Source organism: Bos grunniens, chromosome 5, assembly GCF_055505025.1.
Source record: "Bos grunniens cultivar Pamir isolate PY7600 chromosome 5, Bosgru_T2T1.0, whole genome shotgun sequence".
NCBI lineage: Eukaryota > Metazoa > Chordata > Mammalia > Artiodactyla > Bovidae > Bos > Bos grunniens.
Window position 1 is genome coordinate 60,161,033 of NC_141169.1, and position 10,990 is coordinate 60,172,022.

Below are 10,990 nucleotides of genomic sequence, written 5' to 3' on the forward strand. Positions count from 1 at the left end.
TTCTTTCACTGTTTTCCCCTAAATCAAAATTTAAAAGGTTAACAAAAATAAAGTAAAATAGAACTAATGTGTATATACATATACACACACATATATACACAAAAGAAAATATTATCTTTACATTTTAAAACATACCAATTCTTTTCATATGTTGAGTCCTAAATCATTCTGCCAAAAACATTTAAAAATACAACATCTTCTTTACAGAAGACATAATGCATATTGATTTATGTGACATATCTTTGCTTCAATATTTAGTTTTTGTCATCATGAGGAACAGGGTACTGATATTTCATTCCTCTCCAAATACATTTCACTCCACTTCATAATCTTTGATTATAGTTTTTTACATATATTGCAAAGTTTGAAACAATTTGATTAGAACTTTTAACACAGTTTTTAGGCTACTACTTTAAAGTCCCGATTATATACTGAATACTTTTCTATGTACTACCCAGAGTGCCATACAAATTAATAAACTCTTGACCACATGTGGTGTTTATACCTTCTGTGCCCCGAAGGAAAATATCTAAAGATGATGGAGAATTCTCAGGAGGATGAGATTCGTGAACACTATTTCCCAATGGACGACAAATTTGTATATTATAAAGTGTTCTCTCTAGGCACTAAATAATTTAATATATATATAGATATAACTGCTTTTAATGTATTTTCAAAGAATTAAGTATAATTTGTCTAATATATTATTGCCCTTCCACACATTCATGTTTTGAAATCCCAGATACAAAGATAAAGCTTTGAAAGGAGAAAGAAAAAAAATTATTTTAATTAGTAATAAATAGTAAGAACATTAGATGGAGAACATAGCTTGTTATAGAAAACATTGTATCTTAGGCTAAATACGTAATTATTAACAATTCAGGCATGCCCAAAGAAAAGTTGTTCTTTTTTGTTTTCCAAATAGTGTCTGTGATATTGTCTAGTAGAATGCAAATTAATAGTTCACAATAACTGAGCATTCTCCATTTCTTCACTATAAATAGAATATTCATCTATGTGTACATGTAGCTAGGCTTTCTTGCAACTTGTTGTGGTTATTTGACTAAATTCTATTCAAAAGATGTAAATGGAGATACTTTGTGCAACTTTCAGGCATATCCTTTGATAGAAGGGGTTTGTTCTCCTCTTTCTCTCCCCTCGCCCCCACTGTTCGAATGCAGTTGGGATGGAAGTATTCTGAGCCATGAGTATTCAAAATCTCAGTAGGAATGGTGAATTAACAAGACAGAACACACCCAGGTTCCTGAGCCGATCATAGGCTACATCAGCATAGAAACACGATGACTTAATGAAGAGTTTTCATCATACCAGCCTGAATATTTAAATGAGATAAAAATAAGCAATTTTTTTGAAACTTTCCATTTATTTTTGTTTTTTAATCTTTTAAATATTTTATTTATTATTATTTATTTTATTTTATTTTTTTTACTTTACAATATTGTATTGATTTTGACATACATCAACATGCATCTGCCACGGGTGTACACACGTTCCCAATCCTGAACCCTTGCTCCCACCTCCCTCCCCATACCATCCATCTGGGTCATCCCAGTGCACCAGCCCCAAGCTTCCTGTATCATGCATCAAAGCTGGACTGGAAATTCGTTTCTTATATTATATTATACATGTTTCAATGCCATTCTCCCAAATCACACCCCCCCGCCCCACAGAGTCCAAAAGATTGTTCTATACATCTCTGTCTCTTTTGCTGTCTCACATACAGGGTATGTCATTACCATCTTTATAAATTCCATATATATGAATTAGTATACAGTATTGGTGTTTTTCTTTCTGGCTTACTTCACTCTGTATAATGGGCTCCACACAATGGAGTATTACTCAGGCATTAAAATGAATACACTTGAATCAGTTTTAATGAGGTGAATGAAACTGGAGCCTATTATACAGAGTGAAGCAAGCCAAAAATAAGCAATTTTTAAATCACTGTGATATTTATCTTTCTCATACTCTACCAAATACAGGATATTATACAAATCTAAGAACGGTATGAAGTTTTATTCCACTTAAGAGTCAAACAGGTTAGCCCATCACCACTTCACAAGTATTGACAAAAGAACACAGCCTACTGCCACAGAGGTGGAAATTTTATTATCTACTACATAGGTGAAAGCATGAGCTTCATGTTCTCACGTTTCCCCTTTTCCTCTACATTCCATGAGAACCCCTAGTGGGTGTTGTTTACAATATGCTCCTCTATCAACAATAACCTTAGAGGAACCCCAAGGTTAGTTAATTCTCAACTTTTTAAAGGGAAAAACTGCCTAAATTTGTCCAATTAGAAGACAATGTCTTTAATTTTCTGAAGGAAATGAAAAATCTGCCAAAGCTGTAAAACATTCTTGAGAAGGCAGTCCAGGACAAGACTGACCACAAGAGGTACAGACATATATACAAATAAAGCCACCCCTCATTTCTAAAGCATTTTGACTTCTGTTGAAATTTCTCCTAAGTACATCATTCTTGTGAGCTCTCAAATTAAACTGGAGGACTTTTCTCTTGCTCCTAAGGTGCAAGTCACAAATATTTCAGAAGAGTCAGCCCAATGCTTAGTCTTCACACAAGAAATACAAACCCAGGTGTGCATGAGGTTTCTTAAAAAGAAAGTGTTTACAATTTTTGCTGCAAGAGGCACCCAGACTAAAATCTTATTTCACCAGCATAGCCTTCCACTTGGCTGGTAGGCCTCAGGGATCCCATCCTGTAACTTGGTTGTGGATGGAATGTTTTAATTCAGTCTTTCCTATTTAATTTAATCCAATTTAATCCTAAATCAATCCAATCTGTCCTATTTGTTCATACCATCAGACATGTGGTATTTTTCACCCTTACTCACTGGCTGAGAGTAGAGGTAGGAAAAGCATCAAGAAATATTTTGCCTTAGGATGGGGGTGGGGGGTGCTGCTAGTGATCTCCCCTATTGTGTCTTTTATCTTGATAATCTTTCTGAGTGAGAATTGCAAGACCAACCGTCATGTAAGCTTAAGTTGTTTGCAACTGTTCAAGAGATCTGCAGTGGAGTGTTTTTCTTCTGGAGAGAGGCTCCAGGGATAGTTCTTACTGAAAAAGATCAAAAATGTTTGTTCCAACTCATGGTTGCTAAGGCCTAAGGTATTCAAAAGCAGAGACATTATTTTGCCAACAAAGGTCTATCTAGTCAAGGCTATGGTTTTTCCAGTAGTCATGTATGGATGTGAGAGTTGGACTGTGAAGAAAGCTGAGTGCTGAAGAATTGATGTTTTTGAACTGTGGTGTTGGAGAAGACTCTTGAGAGTCCCATGGACTGCAAGGAGATCCAACCAGTCCATTCTAAAGAAGATCAGCCCTGGGATTTCTTTGGAAGGAATGATGCTAAAGCTGAAACTCCAATACTTTAGCCACCTCATGAGAAGAGCTGACTCACTGGAAAAGACCCTGATGTTGGGAGGGACTGGGGACAGGGGGAGAAAGGGACTGCAGAGGATGAGATGGCTGGATGGCATCACCAACTTGATGGATGTGAGTCTGAGTAAACTCCGGGAGTTGATAATGGACAGGGAGGCCTGACGTGCTGCAATTCATGGGGTTGCAAAGAGTTGGACATGACTGAGTGACTGAACTGAACTGAACTGAAGGTATTTTCTCACTAAATGCTAGGATATTCTGTCCCTGCAATTCCAGGAAAATTGGTGTTCCTTTTCAGTTAGTATAATTTCATCAGTGTTTCCAACATCACCTACTTACACTCAGACTTTTTTTTTAGAAGAGTCAAGTGACTCAATGACAAGCCCCTTTTAATGAAACTTAACCAGAATTGGAAAAGGTCAGTTTTCATTCCAATCCCAAAGAAAGGCAATGCCAAAGAATGCTCAAACTACCACATAATTGCACTGATCTCACAATTAGTAAATTAATGCTCAAAATTCTCCAAGCCAGGTTCAGCAATACGTGAACTGTGAACTTCCAGATGTTCAAGCTGGATTTAGAAAAGGCAGAGGAACTAGAGATCAAATTGCAAACATCCACTGGATCATCGAAAAAGAAAGAGAGTTCCAGAAAAGCATCTAGTTCTGCTTTATTGACTATGCTAAAGCTTTTGATTGTGTGGATCACAACAAACTGTGGAAAATTCTGAAAGAGATGGGAATACCAGACCACCTGACCTGCTTCTTGAGAAATCTGATGGAGGTCAGAAAGCAACAGGTAGAACTGAACATGCAACAACAGACTGGTTACAAATAGGGAAAGAAGCAGGTCAAGGCTGTATATCGTCACCCTGCTTATTCAACTTATATGCAGAGTACATCACAAGAAACACTGGGTTGGATGAAGCACAAGCTGGAATCAAGTTTGCAGGAGAAATATCAATAACCTCAGATATGCAGATGACACAACCTTTATGGCAGAAAGTGAAGAACTAAAGAGCCTCTTGAAAGTGAAATGCTGCTAAGTCGATTCAGTCATTTCTGATTCTGTGTGACCCCATAGATGGCAGCCCACGAGGCTCCCCCATCCCTGGGATTCTCCAGGCAAGAACACTGGAGTGGGTTGCCATTTCCTTCTCCAGTGCATGAAAGTGAAAAGTGAAAGTGAAGTTGCTCAGTCGTGTCAGACTCATAGCAACTCCATGGACTACAGCCCACCAGGCTCCTCCATCCATGGGATTCTCCAGGCAAGAGTACTGGAGTGGGGTGCCATTGCCTTCTCCATGAAAGTGAAATAGGAGAGTGAAAAAACTGGCTTAAAACTCAACATTCAGAAAACTAAGATCATGGCATCTGGTCCCATCACTTCATGGCAAATAGATGCGGAAACAGGGGAAACAGTGACAGACTTTATTTTGGGGACTCCAAAATCACTGCAGATGGTGACTGCAGTCATGAAATTAAAAGACACTTGCTCCTTGGAAAAGTTATGACCAACGTAGACAGCATATTAAAAAGCAGAGACATTACTTTCCAACAAAGTCTGTCCAGTCAAAGTTATGGTTTTTCCAGTACTCATGTATGGATGTGAGAGTTGGACTATAAAGAAAGCCAAGCACGGAAGAATTGATACTTTTGTACTGTAGTGTTGGAGAAGACTCTTGAGAGTCCCTTGGACTGCAAGGAGATCCAACCAGTTCATCGTAAAGGAAATCAGTACTGAATATTCATTGGAAGGACTGATGCTGAAACTGAAACTCCAATACTTTGGCCATCTGATCTGAAGAACTGACTCATTTGAAAAGACCCTGGTGCTGGGAAAGACTGAAGGCAGGAGAAGAAGGGGATGACAAAGGATGAGATGGTTGGGGCATTACTGACTCAATGCACATGAGTTTGAGTAAACTCTGGGAGTTGGTGATGGACAGGGAGGTCTGGCGTGCTGTAGTCCATGGGGTTGCAAACAGTCAGACATGACTGAGTGACTGAACTGAACTGAACTGGACCAGAATTAAGTGCAAATCCATAAGGTCCTCCTCTGTGAAGTTGTTGCCACCTGGAAGTCGTGCCAATCAGACTGACTAGGGGATGTAATTAGGGTAAAGTAAAATATCATTCCCAAGAATAATCTAGATGGAATCTTGGGTTTTCCAAGTAGATGTGTGTATCTCTTTATCCCCAATACCCCTTATTCAGATCACTACCAAGAAGAAATGAAAGGAGATAACTCCTTTCTGGAAACAGTTGGATTCAGTGACTACATCCTTTAACTAGGTCCCAGGGATCAGGAAGAGATGAGAGAGATGAAATCTGACTTTTGCTCATCAGTTTGCCCAATAAATGTGGTCAAATTTCAGTTTCTCTGAAGAGCTGAACACTTGACAGAGATTAGTATATAGAACCAAAATAGTGTAGATGCAACCAACTGATCCCTAACTTGAAATATTGGCAAAATATGTGGAAATGCTGAATAGACATTTTTCAAAAAAGGCATGCAGATGGACAACTGACACATGAAAAGATAACTCAAAATTTTGATCATTGGAGAAATGCAAACTAATACTGCAATGAGATATCAATTCACACATTTTAATTTATTTTTTTTGTTTTAATTTATTTATTTATTTATTTTTTTAACAGTCTTCTTAAACTTCGTTTTTATTTATTTATTTTTTTTAAATTAATTTTATTCTATTCTCAAACTTTACATAATTGTATTTTAAAGTGACTATTATAAAAAAGGACAACGAATAACAAGTGATGTGGAGAAAGAACAATTGTGAATTATTGGTGGGAATGTAAATGATGTAGCCACTACAGGAAATACTATAAAGTTCACAAAGAAATTAAAAATGGAACTACTATATGATCTAGAAATTCCACTTCTTGGCATTTATCTGAAGAAAATTAACTTTTATTCAAAAAGATATAAGGGCCCCCATGTAAACTACAGCATAATTTGCCACCACCAAGGTATGACCATCACGGATGAATGGATATTCAAAACTTAACGAAGAGATGGTCATTTCTTCATTGTACCTTCTTCCTTCCTTTGTGCATGTGTGCCTGCAGTCTAAGTCACTTCAGTCACACCCAACTCTTTATGACTCCAAAGACTGTAGTCCACCAGGCTCCTCTGTCCATGGAATTCTCTAGGCAAGAATACTGGAGTGGGTTGTCATGCCCTCCTCCAAGGGAACTTCCCAACACCAGGAGAACCCACATCTCTTATGTCTCCTGCACTGGCAAGCAAATCTTTTACCACCAGTGTTATCTGAGAAGCCCTCTTCCTTCCTTTGTTGTCAACTAACTGCCCATAGATGAGTTAGTGTATTTCTGGGCTCTTTATTCTGTTCCATTGATCTATGTGTCTGTTTTTGTGTCCATAGCACATTGTTTTCATCACTGTGGCTTTGAAGTATTGTCTGAAATATGGAAGAGTTATACTTCCAGCTTTGATCTTTTTCTCAGGATCATTTTGCAATTATGGGTCTGTTTTGGATCCATATAAATGTTAAGATTATTTGTCCTAGTTCTGTGAAAAATACGGATATTTTGATTCTGTCTTTCAATTGCTCAGTCATGTTCAACTCTTCATGACCCCATGGATTGCAGCAAGCCAGGTTTCTGTCCTTCATTATCTCCCGGACTTTGCTCATACTCATGTCCATTGAGTTGATGATGCCATCCAACCAACTCATCCTCTGCGTCCCTTTCTCCTGTGCCCTCAGTCTTTCCCAGCATCAGGGTCTTTTCCAACGCTTGGCATCAAGTGGCCAAAGTATTGAAACTTCAACTTCAGCATCAGTCCTTCCAAAGAATATTCAGGGTTGACTTTCTTTAAGATTGACTGGTTTGATCTTGCTGTTCAAGGGACTCTCAAGAGGCTTCTCCACTACACAGTTTGAAAACATCAGTTCTTTAGTACTCAGCATTCATTATGGTCCAACTCTCATATCCGTACATGCTACTGAAAAAACCATAGTTTGACTAGATGGACCTTTGTCAGCAAAGTGATGTCTCTGCTTTTTAATACACTGTCTGGGTTTTCATAGCTTTTCTTCCAAGGAAGAAATGTCTTTTAATTTGATGGCTGCAGTCACCATCCTCAATGATTTTGGAGCCCAAGAAAATAAAATCTCTCACCGTTTCCATTGTTTCCCCCCATCTATTTGCCATGAAGTGATGGGACCCAATGACATGATATTAGTGTTTTGAATGTTGAGTTTTAAGCCAGCTTTTTCACTCTCTTCTTTCACCTTCATCAAGAGGCTCTTTAGTTCTTCTTCACTTTCTGCCATAAGGGTGATGTTATCTGCATATCTGAGGTTATTGATATTTCTCCTGGCAATCTTGATTCCAGCTTGTGATTCATTCAGCCCATCATTCACATGATGAACTCTGCATAATAGTTAAATAAGCAGGGTGACAATATACAGCCTTGATGTACTCCTTTCCCAATTTTGAACCAGTTGGTTACTCCATGCCCAGTCCTAACTATTGCTTCTTCACCTGCGTACAGGTTTCTCAGGAGGCAGGTAAGGTCGTCTGCTATTCCCATCTCTTTTCAGAATGTTCCACAGTTTGTTGTGATCCACACAGTCAAAGGCTTTAGCATATTCAATGAAGCAGATGTCTTTCTGAAATTCCATTGCTTTTTCTAAGATCCAACAGCTGTTGGCAATTTGATCCCTGGTTCCACTGCCTTTTCTAAATCCAGCCTGTACATATGGAACTTCTCAGTTCACCTACTGTTGAAACCTAGCTTGAAGGGTTTTGAGCATTACATGCTAGGATGTGAAATGAGTGCGATTGTGTAGTAGTTTAAACACTCTTTGGCATTGTCCTTGTTTGGGACTGGAATGAAAACTGATCTATTTTAATAGGGAATCATTGAATCTGGGTACTATGGATACTTTCACAACATTAATTATTCTAATCCAGAGAGTTAGTTAAGCTTTAAATAGGCTACAGATTGTTATTCATAAGTGAGTATGATAATACATGTCTTATGCTGTTTTCAAGATGCAGGCTAGTACATTTCACAAACCTGGCCATTGTAAAAAATTAGTTAATGTTAGCAATAATTTATCTGGTTATTGCATGGCAGTAATTCCTTAACATCTCTAGATTTTCTTCAATCTGTTTCTAAACATATACCAGAAGTCCAAGCCTGGTTGAAAATTTGAAACTATCAATGTGTGTAGTTTAAGAAATGCATTAAATTGGTTTGTTCCAAATTTCTATTCAGAATTCAAACTTGGAATCCACTGCAGAAAAGCTGATTAGGTGATCAAATCTAGGTGGGGTACTAAACTCTGCATAGAATATACACCAAACTGAATCTCTAAATTTCTGAACGGTGGAAAGGAACATGGATAATTGAAGTCCCACTTTGTCTTCCTATGAGGGAATTTTTAAAGGAAATCAACAGAGTCACCAAATCAAAAGGCAAATGAATATGATCATATATAAGAAATGTATATGTGATCTGAGCATGAGGAGAAAATAGAAGTGAAAGTTAGACTGGGATTTTTAGGCAAGTCACAATGAACCATGTAAGTCATGTAAAATAGTGATATTTTGTAGAACACAAGCATAGAAGAGATGTACAACACACTTCACACTTCTTGATTTATTTTACTTATAAACTCAAGAATGTCACTAATGTTGTTCACTTCATTAAGAAAGCCTCAATATTTTGATCATGAGCTTAAAAGCATATTTCACTTGTCTGTTTCTCAGTGTATAAATAAAAGGATTCAACATGGGTGCAACAGAAGTACTGAGCAGAGCTATCCCTTTATTTAAAGACACTCTTTGCTTGGCAGAGGGTTTCACATACATGAAGATGCAACTTCCATAAGAAATGGACACAGCCACCATATGAGAAGAACATGTAGAAAAGGCTTTCCTCCTCTTTTGAAAAGAAGATATCTTCAGAATAGTCCTAATGATGTTTGTGTAGGAGAAAATCACTAACACCAGAGTAACCAGGAGAGTTAAAATGGCTGAGAGAAGCATCATTATTTCTACTTTTTCTGTGTCTGTGCAAGAAAGTTGTAATATAGGAGATACATCACAGACAAAATGATCTACAGTGTTGGCTGCACAGAAATCAAGCTGGAGACCCATGAGGAGTGGTGGAAAAAGTATTATGAAACCAGCCAACCATGACGCAAAGACCAGTAAGTTGCACACTCTGTCACTCATGATGGTCGTGTAATGCAGGGGTTTGCAGATGGCCTCATAGCGGTCATAGGACATGGCAGCCAGAAGAAAAAATTCGGTTGCACCCAAGAGAATAGTAAAAAACAGCGTGCTGCACAATTGTTGTAAGAAATGGTCTTATCACCTGTTGCCATACTGACAAGAAATTTGGGGATGCAGACAGTTGTGAATGAGATTTCTAAAAATGAGAAATTTCGAAGAAAGAAATACATGGTTGTCTTGAGGTGTGAATCTAGCAGGGTAAGGGTGATGATGATTAGATTTCCAGTGATGCTCAATAAGTAAGTGAAAAAAAGGAGAAGAAAAATAACCACCTGTAATTGTGGGTCATTGCTTAGTCCAAGAAGAATAAAGGTTGTTACTGTTGTGTGGTTTCTCATCGCTGACTTCTATTTAAAAAAAGAAAGAAAGAAGAATCAAAAAGGAATAACAGCCTATAAAAATGTACTCATATAATCTTTATTCAAAATTTCACTGAGTGCAATTCATGAGGTTTTTTTGTTTGTTTCCTTAAGTGTCATAAATTCATGTGTTCCCAAAGGAAAACATAGTACATTGATAATCTTATAAAAATAGAAACAAAGAGAAAAAAAATAGTATCTTAACTTGTATTTTCTGTATTTTCAAAGTTTCCAATCTATTTAGTATACATTAAATTATTTACATAACTTTCTTCTTCTTTCTTTATTAAAAGAATCAATTATGTTTATACGGATGAAAATACAAAGTGATGGAACTATCTTCTTGGGTCACAGATTCTAAAGCTACACAGAGCCTCCAAAGATCTTCAGAAAGCCATTTACTTAAGAAAGGTTAAATGTCATTATCTTCAATTTACAGGAAGATGATTAATTCTACTCTGCCAAACATCTCTTTTTGTGTTTATTACAGTTTAAGGTAAACTTTATACTTCTGGAAGTCAGATTTCACCTGAGGTGAAATTTTCACCTTTAAAAATTAACATAACTTGACCTAAATATCCCTAGCCTATATAAAGTGGGAATTACTTTTACCAAACTTCTGTACACTTCAATATTTAAATCCTCATGGCAACTTTTAGTTCTGCTTTTTCCACTCTACCTGAAGATTAGAATTTACTTTCATCTTACTCACTCTGGCTGTGCTCTTTTTTCTGATATTCACTCAAGCAGATACAAAGTATATCATCCTGAATGGAGTGTGTTATATAGCACACCTTACTAAATATCTGCGGTAATGAGCAAGGTTCTCGAATAAGGTATTTAAAACAATAAAAGATTATCTAGACATGCCTGGTGCATCACTGCTCCATGTGTCTCCCCCTGTCGCCATGGGCT

At 37.3% G+C, this 10,990-nt stretch overlaps 1 pseudogene; it reads right to left on the bottom strand.

Annotated features, from left to right (window-relative positions):
• Window positions 1–9,117: 9,117 nt before the first annotated feature.
• Window positions 9,118–10,054, bottom strand: LOC147372202 (olfactory receptor 6C74-like; annotated as a pseudogene).
• Window positions 10,055–10,990: the final 936 nt, after the last annotated feature.